Below are 15,640 nucleotides of genomic sequence, written 5' to 3'. Positions count from 1 at the left end.
AATTTAAATTACATTTGTTATAATTAATAAAATAATATGATTTTAAAAATGTAAAATATAAAAATATTAAATTATATTATTAAAATAAAATAATAGATAATTCATGCAATGTATAAATAAAAGGGAAAAGTATAAAAAAGGTACTTGTGGTTTCACGTTTTGACACATAAGGAACCGTGATTTTATTTTTATCAAATTGATACCGTGTGGTATCCTCTATTGGCACTAATGGTCCAAAATGTCAATGCTGTTAAATTGGTGTTGATGTGGCTTTAATAAGCTCCACTAAATTAAATGTAACCAATCAAAATTAAGTTAATTTTAAATTTAAATATAATTACATTAATTAAAATAAATTTTGAAGAAAAATAAATAAATGTTGATAAACAAAAAAGGAAAATTAATCCAAATAAATTGACTTCTTCTTCATTTAGCTCTTAAACCATTTTGCCTCTATCCCTTTAGATACTTAATTCGAGTTGAAAACTTGGTAAATACAATGGCAAGAGAGCTAAAGGATGACATCGCACTTAGAATCTGAGCAAAGTTGAGGAGAAATGTCAAGCTCCAGAGCTCAACTACGTCATTGCGGGTTGGTTTCACCCATTTGAACTGCAACCACAAATGAAAATGAAAAGAGGAAATTTCATGGCTGTAGAAGGTTTGATACGAATAGGAAGAGATGTTCTTTCTTTCGATACATAGATGAGATGTCTTATAGAGGTTGCGAAGAAATTGTTGCTCAACTAAAGGAGAAGATTGTAGATTATGAGAATGAAATTGGTGATTGTCGAGCTCGACAGATTGAATTATTGATAGAGATCAAGGACAATCAAAAGAAAATTAGTAGTTTGGAGAATGTAAATTGCACAAGATCAATCAATGCTTTTGTTTGCCCAACAGAAACAGTTTAATTCCTACAAATTTCCATTGACGGTGGGGACCTTTTTATTGGTTTAAGTTTAGTGTTCATCTTGTTTTGAGTGAAGAGTTACTGTAATGTGAAGTGCACTAGAATTCTTATAAACTTACAATTTGGGAGTAGCTTTTTTTGTTTTTTTTTTTTTCCGATTCCAACATATGGCAGGGATATATTATTTTTATTCTCATTATTTTACTTTTTATTTTAATTGATGTAATTATATTTAAGTTTAAAATTAATTTAATTTTGATTAATAACATATAATTTAGTGAGGTTTATGAGAGTTATTTGAACATCAATTTAACAAGCATTGACGTTTTGAATGTAAACGGAGGATATCACACGATACTAATTTAATAAAAATAAAATCACAACCTATTATGTATCAAAGCAGGAGACGGTAAGTATCTTTTTGTACTTTCCCTAAATAAAATTACTAATATTGCAAATACTTAAAATTAAAACCATTCAGCTGTTAAAAAGACAAGTAGCCCACAGTAAGTTCTATTAGGCGGTGCGTTGCACAGGTGCTAACGCTCCCTACTCCGCGGATCTTCACGAGCATGACATGATTTATTTATTTTAAAAAGAACATAAGTTCCTTCATTAATGTGGTGCCTTTGCTGTGAGGGAGTGTTTCATATTCCAAATTTACTAGAGAAAGTGACTAATATTAAATTTTAGTGTTTAGCATGTAAAGAAATGTTATATTTTTAAAAAATCTAATATTTAAATATACAAATTTTATTTTTATTTTTTTATATATTAAAAAAAAACCTTTTCATTTCTAATAGTAGAAATTTTATTTTTTTCATGAGTAAAAAACTAAAAAATATATAAACATTAATATTATTAATTGGAATAATATATATATATATATATATATATATATATATATATATATATATATATATATTTTTTTTTTTTTTTTGTTTCTAAAATCCTTATCGATAAAAGGTTCTAAATAATAAGTAAACTATAAGAAATTACAATATCTTAGTTGATTTTTAATAGTTGATTTTACTTTTCAAATTTTCTATTCTAATTTTGGTTTTAGTCATATATTATAAACAAATTATATTTATTTTAAAATATTTTTTAATAATAACTATATTTTATATTAATGTGTGTAGCTATCATTAGTTATGGATGCAACATTTAAATTTAAAGTCTCGAAATATGGTGTTTTAGGTTTAAGTATGATTTATCTATAATTTGAGTTTTTTTTTTATTAGTTAACTAAAAATAACTTTTTGATTTTTAAAATATGAGATTACTAGATTTTTATTTAATTAAGTTAACAAAAAATTTTCTTAATTTTTCATTAATTTTTTAATAGTTAATGTGGGAGTTCATTAAAAACATTGCTACGTTTAGCTACTTCCATTTAAAATTTTAGAAGAACGATAATTCCTACTGTTGTTCTACATTTTTTTTTTATTATTATAAGGAATTTGTATTAAATATAAGATTTGAGTAAATTTTTTTTTCACTTTGAGCTAATTTTTGATATTGACATAGATCCATTTTATTTTTTTACATAGTATCAGAATTTATTCTACTTTAATATTGGACTACTTGCAAACATATTTACCTATAAATTTCACGCTCCAAATGTATGCTTGACATGAAAGGATGTATTGTCTTGTATTGGTTTAAAATAAGAATTTTATGTTAAATATAAGACTTGAACAAATCTTTTTCTTTTGAAATAATTTTTAAAATTGAATTAAATTTAGTCTATTTTCCCTATGAAAACCAATTTTTTAAGAAAGTGATTTTAAATAGAATTATTAATTCTGAATATAAATATTAAATTTTATTAATCAAATGTCCCATAATTTGTGATATGTTCGCTGATAAAAAGAACTGAGATTTATATAATATTTTTTATGCTTCGAAAATTCTTAGAGGTTATGCTTGCTATAGTTTCAATTTCTGTTTAATTTTGTATTTAATTAGAATTTGATTATTATAAAATTTTATTATATTTTTGTTTTATCAGTTAAAAAGTATTACCAATTAAGTAGATTATTTATTGATAAGGCTAACTATGAGATAACATTTTTTTTAAAATAAAAATTTATATAAAAAATTGACACAACAATACATGTTCGAAAATTTTAATATGTGGAGCAATGAATTAAAAATAAAAAATAAAACTTTCATTAAATAAAGATAGGATACAATTCTGAAATACAAAATTTCATATATTTACAATTTATATAAAAAAATTTAAAATAAATTATTTATATAAAATATAATGATAATTATTTTAATTTGAAAGATTTAATCATATTAATAAAATATTTGATGTAACCATTTGGTGGAAGTATACTCCACTTCATGACAAAACGCAATAAAAAAAAACAACAAATTCTTATGAAAGGGGAAATATCAAATTTTCATAAAAAATGAGAAATCAAATTCTTTCAAAAAGACAGCAAAACTTAAATCTATCAACAATAATAGATTAAGGGTAAACACAAATTTGTTTAAAAAAAATACAAATTTAAAAATTACTAGAAACCCATTGATAAAAAAGAGATGAGGAAAAGAATTCAAAGAAGGGGGCAGCCATATTGTTGACATTATTACACCAATAAATTTAATTAGATTACTATTATTGAAGTTAGCTCCTAAATTATAAAATTTTGAATTCAAATCAAAATACTAATTGCGTCAAAAGAAAATTAAACACGTGATGAATAGAGACACACAATGATAAAATGAAAAAAAATTAGGGTATTTTAAAATTAAAGACACTAAATCAATAAGTATTGAATATAGAAATAAAGTCTGCTTTTTAAAGGGATAATTCAAATTCAATACTGGAAAAAGTATCTTTAGAATGGATAATTATAAATTTTGAAAGAATTAATTTTTTATGGACCATAAAATGAATATAAAAAATAAAAAAATTAAATTATATATTTTTATTATATATAAAGAGATTAAATTATAAATTGCCTTAAAAGTTACGAGCACACATGATAGTGCCAATAATGAAAAACTTTTCATAATAATTAGAATTTTATTTTGCTGAAAAGTACTCTATAGTAATAATTTTAAAAATACTAATTGAGGTAAAAAAATTTATTTTAATATAGATAAATTGGATTACACCAAGGATCAGCCATAAGCCCTTACCTTTTTACATTAGTTTTAGATGAATTGACGAAACAAATACAAGAGAATATTTCTTGGTGCATGATGTTTGCGGATGATATTGTTCTGATAGATGAGATACGAGAATGAGTCAATAGAAAGCTAGAGGTTTGGAAAAGTACTCTAGAGTCAAAGGGTTTTAAGTTAAGTAGAACGAAGACAGAATACATGCATTGCAAGTTCAGTGAAGGCTGAACTGGTGATAGGAATGGAGTTAGTTTGAATGGAGTGGTACTGTCCCAAAGTAATCACTTTAAATATCTAGGCTCAGTCCTTCAAGTAGATAGGGGATGTGAGGAGAATGTTAGTCATAGGATTAAAACCAGATGGTTGAAGTGGAGACGTGCCACGGGAGTTTTATGTGATCGTAAGATTCCCAATAAGTTGAAAGGAAAATTTTACCGTACAGCCATACGATCGGCTATATTATATGGTTGTGAGTATTGGGCACTGAAAGAGTCGTATGCGTCTAAGATAAGAGTTGCAGAGATGAGAATGTTAAGGTGGATGAGTGGTCATATTAAACTAGATAAAGTCCGTAATGAGAGTATTAGAGAAAAGGTAGGAGTGGTGCTAATTGAAGATAAGTTGAGAGAAGGGAGATTGAGGTGGTTTGGTCATGTGAAGCATAGACATACGGAGGCTTCAGTTAGACAAGTAGAGCACATTAGGTTAGAGGATAGAAAGAAAAAAAGGGGTAGACCTAAATTGACTTGGAGGACAGTTGTACAACATGAACTAGAAGCATTACACATTTCTGAGTATTTAACCCAAAATCGTTTAGAGTGGAGAAAGCGAATCCATGTAGCCAACCCAAATTTTTGAGATAAAAACTTAGTTGAGTTTAGTTGAGATAGATAAATTGGTACAAGAATACTCTAATTATAACTATTAAAATTAGTAGACAATTTATTTCAAAAACTTTTAAGATTTTCGAGTTTTGTTTGCTAATTTTTATTTTTTTTAGTTGCTTTTTGTTGAATTTAATAATGTTTAATGCCAATATATTGAGATTCATTTAATAATATAAACAAAAAATTAAAATTTTATTATTATTGTAACTGCTCATTTTTTTTTAATTTTCTTTAATCTTTATTTTAAAATTTTTAAACTTATTAATATCAATAAATCAAAAAATTCGTAAACCCAATAGAATACAATTCAAGAATAAAGCTAAACAAGCAAAACTCAAGTGCAATAATTTTAGAATAATAATTTATCAAAGATTATTTAGTTTACCAGTTACACATATATTCTCATTATAGTTTATTTCTCATATTTTAACAAGAATTTTTTTAATTAAATAAAATGAATATATAAATAGTTTAACTACACATCTGACAAGAAATAGTATGCTTGTAATGCCCTCACCATAGGTAGTTCGTACGTTCTACTGTTTCGACGACTAATGTCTGTCCGGACAGTTAGGATGCCTGAAACTACACTTAAATGATAGTCAGGAGACATAAAATAATAGAATACATGATAAGAATGTGACACCCCTTACCCGTCTACAGTGTAGCCGAGCAAGATATGCCACTCAGTGTGCCGGAGCACCAATTCATGTTTCAATTACAATTTATCCCTTTTAATTCATTTATTTTCAATTTTTGATAAATCTGAATTTTTCCGCAAATTTTATAGAAAATCTGGCAGAGTGCCGGCTGTAAATTGTAAAAACAATTCTTCTGAACCTGTTTAAAAACACTTTCAATATAATTTCCAAATCCAAACTCCATTATACACATTTTAAGTCAATCTCAAAATCTCAAATCACAATACTATTTTCAGAAATTTTTCTCTTCACTTCATTACTGGAAGCTCAATCATCAATATTTCTCAACATTTCATTATCAACATACATTATACAGAAAATTTCAAAAACATGAAATTTTATATATTTACATCATCAAATAATTTCAAAAGTTTATAGTTACAATCCAAAAACTAATACAAAATACAAATGCTACCCCAAAGTCCTATGTCCTACCATACGCACTGCAGGTGTGAGGTGACTCTGGACTCCGGATGCAGCTCTAAAGGCTCACCCTGTCTAATGTCTGCTGGGCTCCCCAGCTAGGTCTCCAGTACCTGCGCGTGGCAAAAGTGACGCGCTAAGCAATTCTGCTTAGTGGTGACAATATAAAATAAAATAAAATAAAATAAAATAAGTATGCAGAATGTATGATTACATTTTTTGATAGACTTAATTTCTGATATTTATTGCAGTATTATTCGATTAAAATTTGATAAGGTTTATTATCGTTGCCCGAGTAACCCATACTAGTTGACTAGACTGGATAAATGGGTAAACTGGCACTGGGTACTAAGTACCTCGGACTATCACACCATCGGTCACATTGTGTCTCCCGGTGTGCAACAGAACAGCTAATACGCTGTAATAATTATCGGGGATTAAACCCGAGTGTAACAACTCAATATCATAGCCAAAGGCTATTATGTCACAGAATGGTATGAGAAGCCATGAAACACAGAATGGCATGAAGCCATATGCAGTACTACTAACAGAACCCTATTGGCATGCCAAGCTATCCAAACCAATCTTGTTAGGTATACTAGGGCATATTACACTTTTAAATTTCATAATTTTTGAATTTCAAGTTTGAATATTACTATTCATTTCATTAGTCAACTAAAATGTTGACTTTTGCATAAACAATAGGTACATTGGTTTTAATACTCTCAACATACCACATTTTGCATTCAAAATTTGTTGGTATTGGTTGCCAATACCATTTCTAAGCTTAATGTTAATTGGGCAGAATTTTCAGTTTTCATACTTTGTCTTTACTGTTCCATTGGTCATTTTTACAGTGGGAATTTGGCAAAATGATCAACATGAAAGTTGTTCCTTATTTTGTCTAGTTGAATTTTCTTTTTTAAATCACTCTATTTGGAGTTTTTTAGCTCAAGTTATGGCCCAAAAACCACAACTAGCCGGATTGAAATTTTTTTCCAGAATTTCTGGACTGACCAAATCTACAGTGTTAGAAACAGTGATTGCAACTCACTTTTTGAATATGTTCTGGTCATAATTTCGGTTAGGTTTCTTCATGAAAGTTGTTGGTCTATATCTCAGCTTGTTGCTGGTAAAATTTCAGGTCAATTGGACCTTTCTACACTGAGTTATGGCCAAATGACCAAACACTATTTATTTGGTCATTTTGCCTAGGCAGAATGCAGGTCACCCGGATTAGGGCAAACTTTTGGTCTACTTGGTTTGGTTTTATGGGCATGATTTCTTCACCAAAGTTGTGCCATTATGTGTCTAGTTTCATGTCTACTTGGCCTTGCACCAATTAGACCTCTATAATTCAAGTTATTGCTGCCCAAACCTGCTGGACTCATGTCTAATTCTACAGGTCACCAAGGGCAGCCACACCAAACCCAAATCTCACTACTCAACACACTTCATTTTTTATTTAAACAGAACCAAATGGTTACTAATTGACCATTAAAACCTATTTTCATTATCACATGGTCAAAGCCCCATTTTTCCACCCCAAACCCTAACTCAACATTACAAAACCATGCATTATCATTGTGTTTCATCACTTCACTTATAAGATGCATATTATGGGCAGCCATACTACCCTTTTAACTTCATTAAAATCATCACAATCTTACCCTAACCATGGCTGCCAAAAATTATGGGTTGGCATACAAATGATATTCCATCAATTTCCTTATCATTTGCACTCATTCATAGTCCTAATACATGAATTTAAAGTGAAAGAACAAGGTTAGGTCACTAACCTCTATGGAGTGAGATTTCTCACTTATTAGAATTCTTTTTTTCCTTTTCTTTTTGCTCCCAAAAGAATCACTAAGATGCAAGAACACTTTTTTGTGTCGGGAGTATAGGGTTTAGTGGGGTAAGAGCTAAGGAAATCAAGCTTTGAAAAAGCTTGCTAAGGTTGGCAATGGTGGATAGGTCACGGCAAGGAAGAGATGAGGAAGAAGAGTTCTGATTTTCTTTTGTTTTCCAGCCCATTTGGTCTCTTTTAAACAAGTTTATGCCATGTGTCAACATTGGATTGGTTAGGAGAACTTTAATGACATCATGATGATGTCATTATTCCATTTTCTTTCATTTTCTCCATTTCTTGTCTAATTAATTTCAATTAAATTTTTAACAACATTTAGTCATATTTTATATTATATAAATTATTTATTTAACTGGACAAGTTGGCCAAAAATCATCTCTGAAGATGAAATGACCAAATTGCCCTTCGTTTGGCTTAACGAGCCAAAATTGTCTGTACGGATTGAAAAATTTTTCTAAGCATTTTCTTGGCATTCTAATGCCATAAGAACCTCAATGACCCTTCTCTGGAGTCCCAATAATTATTTTATAATTTTTCCCCCGGGTCTAGGGCTCCTAGTTGCGAAAACCGTAACTTCTCACTAGGTTACCCATTGCTAGGGCACTGGCTCATTTAACTTGGTTGTATTTTATTTCTAAAATTTTTCCTAAATTTTTCTTATTAATATTTGAGTTAATTATGGTTCCTCACTTTAGTTTAAATATTTTTCTGGATGTTCTAGCTGTCCGGACCGACACTGGTCACCGGAACAGTAGAATGTATAGAGTTGCTACAAGGAGGGTGTTATAACTCTTCCTCTCTAATAAAAATTTCATCCTCGAAATTTACCTGATGCAAACAGTTGAGGGAACTGTTGCCTCATCATCTCTTCACTTTCCCAAGTTGCTTCTTCAGTGTTGTGGTGCCTCCAAAGCACTTTCACCAGTGGAATTTGTTTATTTCTCAGTTCCTTCACTTCCCGAGCTAGGATCTATATAGGTTCTTCTGTATATGTCAAGTCCGGTTGGATTTCAATCTCTTCCATGGAAATGACATGTGAAGGGTCTGAGCGATATCTTCTCAGCATAGAAACATGGAATACATTATGAATTTTATCCAATTTTGGTGGTAAAGCTAGCCGATATGCCACTGGTCCCACACTTTCAATGACTTCATATGGGCTAATGAACCTAGGGCTTAACTTACCCTTTCTCCCAAACCTCAATACATTCTTCCACGGTGAGACTTTGAGAAACACTTTTTCGCCAACTGCATACTCTATTTCTTTTCTCTTCAAGTCGGCATAAGATTTCTGCCTATCTGAGGCAACCTTCAGGTTAGCTTTGATTATCTTCACTTTCTCCTCAGTCTGTTTCACCAGGTCTGGTCCTATCAGCTTATCTTCGCCCAGTTCAGTCCAACACACTGGGGTTCTACATTTCCTCCCATATAGTGCTTCATACGGAGCCATTTGAATGCTGGCTTGGTAGCTATTATTATATGCGAATTCTGCTAGTGGGAGGTATCTATCCCAACTCCCCTCAAACTCAATGACACAACTTCTTAGCATATCCTCCAGGATCTATCACATAATTCACATTGTTACTATCATTTCAATTTATTAATTACAAAAATTCAATTAGTTCTTAAGTTTACCTGGATTACTCATTCTGACTGTCCATCCGTCTGGGTATGAAAAACCGTGCTAAAACGGAGTTGTGTGCCCAAAGCTTCTTGCAACTTTTTCCAGAATCTCGATGTAAACCTTGGGTCTCGGTCAGATATGATGGAAAGTGGGATTCCATGCAGTCTAACTATCTCATTGATATACAATTTTGCTAGCTTCTCCAGTGAGTAGTCAGTCCTAATTGGCAGAAAATGTGCTGACTTCGTTAATCTATCCACTATCACCCATACTGCATCATGCTTCTTCTGGGTGAGAGGTAGACCACTAACAAAATCCATAGTGACCCGGTCCCATTTCCATTCAGGTATGCTTATAGGCTGTAGCAATCCTGATGGAACTTGATGTTCTGCTTTAATTTGCTGACATGTCAAACACTTAGTCACATAGTCAGCTATATCCCTCTTCATACCAGGCCACCAATAATGAGGCTTCAAATCATTATACATTTTCGTGCTTCCCAGGTGCATAGCATAAACACTAGTGTGTGCTTCTTTCAGAATACTAACCTTCAGTTCCCCATCATTTGGTACACACACTCTTTCTCTATAGTATAGACAGCCATTTGCTTTCACCTCATATTCAGTTTCCTTTCCCTCTAGAATTTTACCCACAATGGCCATTAATTTTTCATCTGCCCTCTGTCCATCTTGTATCTACTATAGCAGGGTTGGGCTCACTTGCAACTCAGCCAAAATAGCTCCATCTTGAGCTAAGGACAGACATGCATTTAGTGATCTTAAAGCTGTGATGGACTTCCTGCTTAAAGCATCAGCAACTACATTTGCCTTCCCAGGATGATAATCTATCACACAATCATAGTCCTTTAGGAACTCAATCCATCGCCTCTGTCTAAGATTGAGCTCCTTCTGGGTTGGCAAATATTTTAGAATCTTGTGGTCTGTATAGATGTAACATTTTTCACCATATAAACAATGCCTCCATATCTTTAGTGCGAAGATAATTGCTGCTAACTCCAGGTCATGAATAGGGTAGTTCTATTCATGTGGCCTTAACTGCCTGGAAGCATAGGCGACCACTTTTCCCTCTTGCATCAATACACACCCTAGCTCATTATGTGAGGCATCACTGTAGACCGCAAAATCTTTTCCCGACACTGGCTGTGTTAACACTGGTGCTTCTGTCAACATAGCCTTTAGCCTCTCAAAACTGGCTTGGCACTTGTCGTTCCAGCCAAATTTCACATTCTTATACAACAACTTGGTCATTAGAGCAGCTATAAGAGAAAACCCCTTCATAAATCTTTTGTAATACCCAGCTAGCCCCAAGAAACTTCTAACCTCAGTTGTATTTCTGGGAGGCTTCCATTCCATCACTACTTCTATCTTTTTAGGATCTACTCTAATCCCCTCAGCTGATACTATGTGTCCAAGAAAGGAGATTTCACTCATCCAGAAGTCACACTTGGACAGCTTAGCATACAGCTTCTTTTCTCGCAGGGTTTGCAGAACAATCCTCAAATATTCATCATGTTCTTCCCTAGTCTTGGAATACACCAGAATATCATCAATAAAGACCACTACAAACCGATCTAAGTATGGATGGAAGATACGGTTCATAAGGTCCATAAATGCTGCTGGTGCATTTGTTAACCCAAATGGCATCACTAGAAATTCATAATGCCCATACCGAGTTACGAATGCGATTTTGACACATCTGCATCCTTTACCCTCAGCGATGATACCCGATCGAGATCAATTTTTGAAAATACACCGCTCCTTTAATCGATCAAAGCAGTTATCAATTCAGGCAATGGATATTTATTCTTCACAATTACTTTGTTCAACTGCCGGTAATCAATACACAATCTCAATATTCCATCCTTCTTCTTCACAAACAGCACCGGAGCTCCCCATGGTGACACACTGGGGCGTATGAACCCCTTATTAAGCAACTCTTACAACTGAGTTTTCAACTCCCTCAATTCAGTGGGTGCCATTCTATAAGGAGCAATAGAAATGGGTGCTGTACCCGGCATTACCTCAATAGCAAACTCGACTTCCCTTTCTGGTGGTAAACCAGACAACTCTTCAGGAAATACATCTGGAAAGTCTCTTACTGTGGGTATATCACCCAGGTTTAGCTTAGCCTGCCTAGTATCAACCACGTGTGCTAGGTAAGCTTCACAGCCTTTTCTCATCAATCTTCTTGCAACTGTGGCTAAGATAACATTAGATAGGAAATCTGTCCTTTCACCCACAACAGTGATCTCATTACCCTCAGAAGTTTTCAGAGAAATCCTCTTCAATTTGCAATCAACTATTGCCTGATGACGTGGCAACCAGTCCATTCCCAAATCACGTCAAACTCGTGGTAGGGCAATTCAATTAGGTCTGCCGAGAATTCATACCCCTGAATCCTCAACGGGCAACCTTTATACACCTTATTCACTACCACACTGTGGCCTAGTGGATTTGTGACCAGAATGTCTTGATCACTCTCCTCTACTGGAACTCCCCTCTCTATGGGTAGTTTGATGCAAATGTAGGAATGAGTGGATCCTGGATCCACCAATGCATGCACAGAAGTGTTGTAGAGGGAAAACGTACCCCTGATGACATCCGGGGCATCTTGCTCCTCCTGAGCTCTGATGGCATAGGCCCTGGCAGGCACTCTAGTCTCTGGCCTCTCAACTAACTCGGATGCAGGCCTCAGTGATGGACCCGCTGCCTCAGATTTACCGGGCTTCCTACCCCTTTGTGGTGCAGGAGCAGGTCTGTCAGCTTGTGTTGGAGCAACTGTAATAGTCCTCTTCGGACAATTCTTGATCTAATGTTCTGTCGATCCACATTGCAAACATGCACCAGTCACTCACCAACAGTCTCCCTTATGCCACTTCTGGTAGTACGGACAGGCAAAAGATGCTGGGGCTAGTCCCCTGAACACCGTCCCTGGAGAGCTGCCCACTGATGGTGTGGACTGGCCTCTCCTAGGTGTGAAGCGATGGTGCAGGCCCCCGAGGTGACCACGACCTGTGGTGGTCCTGAACTTTGAGCAGGAGGACCCTTACTCTTCTTATTAGGAGCAGAAAATGCACTGGACTGACCTGGACCCCTCTTCTGCTGTATTTCCCTTCTATTTTGTTCATTTATTCGGACCCTTTCCACTTTTGATGCAGCATCTACCAGTTTAGCAAAATCCATGATCTCCAATGCTGTGATCATGACTTTGATGTTGTCATTGAGCCCTTCTTCAAACCGTCTGCACCTGTCTGCCTCTGTAGGGACTATCTTCCTCCCATACCGGCTCAGTCTGATAAATTCATGTTCATACTCAACTACTGACAATTGCCTCTGTCTCAGACTGATAAATTCTCTTCTTCGCTCTTCTAAATACACCTTGCTAACATATTTCTTCCTGAACTCTGTGAGGAAGAATTCCCAAGTGATCCGTTCAGGTTGTACCTCATTGGTTACTGTGTCCCACCACTGATATGCATCATCCTGAAGTAGGGACACAACACCCTCCAGGTTCTGCGCAGGGGTGCAGTTAAGCTATTTCAGCACTCTAATGGTTCTATCTAACCAATTTTCTGCTGTCATGGGATCATCCTCCCTCTTCCCAAAAAAGTCCACAGCCCCATGCTTTGTGATTTCTCGGATGAGATTTACTGCGGTCTTTGGTGGAGGTTGTGGCTGTGGTTGTGGTGGTGGAATTGCCCCCATCATTTGCCAGTAGAATTCGGTCATTTGATGAAATAGAGCAAACTGAGGTTGGGCAGGTGCCTTAGCTGCTGGTGGAGTAGATTCTCCCCTGCCCCCAGATTTAGCCCTTGGTGGAGCACGACTCTCCACCTCTTCATCAACTGCTCTTTGCGAAGCAGGATCCATATCCTATTCAAAATAAGAAAACAAACAGATCTGCATCAGTGTTACCTCAACACTTACAAATGCAATGCAATGGTATGCACTCTATCTAGGCCCAGAAACGCCTAAACCGATGCTCTGATACCACTAAATGTGACACCCCTTACCCGTCTACAGTGTAACCGAGCAAGATATGCCACTCAGTGTGCCGGAGCACTAATTCATGTTTCAATTACAATTTATCCCTTTTAATTCATTTATTTTCAATTTTTGATAAATCTGAATTTTTCAGCAAATTTTATAGAAAATCCGTGAGTGCATTGTAAATTGAAAAAGCAGTTCTTAGAACTGTTTAAAAAAAGTTTCAATATAATTTCCAAATCCAAACTCCATTATACACATTTCAAGTCAATCTCAAAATCTCAAATCACAACACTATTTTCAGAAATTTTTCTCTTCACTTCAGTACTGGAAGCTCAATCATAAATATTTCTCAACATTTCATTATCAACATACATTATACAGAAAATTTCAATAACATGAAATTTTATATATTTACATCATCAAATAATTTCAAAAGTTTATAGTTACAATCCAAAAACTAATACAAAATACAAAATACAAATGCTACCCCAAAGTCCTATGTCCTACCATATGCACTGCAAGTGTGAGGTGACTAGACTCCGGATGCAGCTCTGAAGGCTCACCCTGTCTAATGTCTGCTGGGCTCCCCAGCTAGGTCTCCAGTACCTGCGCATGGCAAAAGCGACGCGCAAAGCAATTTTGCTTAGTGGTGACAATATAAAATAAAATAAAATAAAATAAGTATGCAGAATGTATGATTACATTTTTGGGTAGACTTAATTTCTGATATTTATTGCAGTATTATTCGATTAAAATTTGATAAGGTTTATTATCATTGCCCGAGTAACCCATACTAATTGACTGGACTGGATAAACGGGTAAACTGGCACTGGGTACTAAGTACCTCGGACCATCACACCATCGGTCACATTGTGTCTCCCGGTGTGCAACAGAATAGCTAATAAGCTGTAATAATTATCGGGGATTAAACCCGAGTGTAACAACTCAATATCATAGCCAAAGGCTATTATGTCACAGAATGGCATGGGAAGCCATGAAACACAGAATGGCATGAAGCCATATGCAATACTGCTAACAGAACCCTATTGGCATGCCAAGCTATCCAAACCAATCTTGTTAGGTATTCTAGGGCATATTACACTTTTAAATTTCACAATTTTTGAATTTCAAGTTTGAATGTTACTATTCATTTTATTAGTCAACTAAAATGTTGACTTTTGCATAGACAATAGGTACATTAGTTTTAATACTCCCAACATACCACATTTTGCATTCAAAATTTGTTGGTATTGGTTGCCAATACCATTTCTAAGCTTAATGTTAATTGGGCAGAATTTTCAGTTTTCATGTTTTGTCTTTACTGTTCTATTGGTCATTTTTGCAGTGAGAATTTGGCAAAATGATCAACATGAAAGTTGTTCCTTATTTTGTCTAGTTGAATTTTATTTTTTGAATCACTCCATTTGGAGTTTTGTAACTTAAGTTATGGCCCAAAAACCACAACTGGCCGGATTGAAATTTTTTTCCAGAATTTCTGGAATGACCAAATCTACAGTGTTAGAAACAGTGATTGCAACTCACTTTTTGAATATGTTCTGGTCATAATTTGGGTTAGGTTTCTTCATAAAAGTTGTTGGTCTACATCTCAGCTTGTTGCTGGTAAAATTTCAGGTCAATTGGACCTTTCTACACTGAGTTATGGCCAAATAACCAAACACTGTTCATTTGGTCATTTTGCCCAGGCAGAATGCAGGTCACCCGGATTAGAGCAAACTTTTGGTCCACTTGGTTTGGTTTTCTGGGCTTGATTTCTTCACCAAAGTTGTGTCATTATGTGTCTAGTTTCATGTACAATTGGCCTTGCACCAATTGGACCTCTATAATTCAAGTTATTGTTGCCCAAACCTGCTGAACTCATGTCCAATTCTGCAGGTCACCAAGGGCAGCCACACCAAACCCAAATCCCACTACTCAATATACTTCATTTTTTATTTAAACAGAACCAAATGGTCACTAATTGACCATTAAAACCTATTTTCATCATCACATGGTCAAAGTCCCATTTTTCCACCCCAAACCCTAACTCAACATTACAAAACCATGCATT

This window comes from Hevea brasiliensis, chromosome 9 (assembly GCF_030052815.1).
Source record: "Hevea brasiliensis isolate MT/VB/25A 57/8 chromosome 9, ASM3005281v1, whole genome shotgun sequence".
NCBI lineage: Eukaryota > Viridiplantae > Streptophyta > Magnoliopsida > Malpighiales > Euphorbiaceae > Hevea > Hevea brasiliensis.
This window is presented reverse-complemented; position numbering follows the sequence as displayed.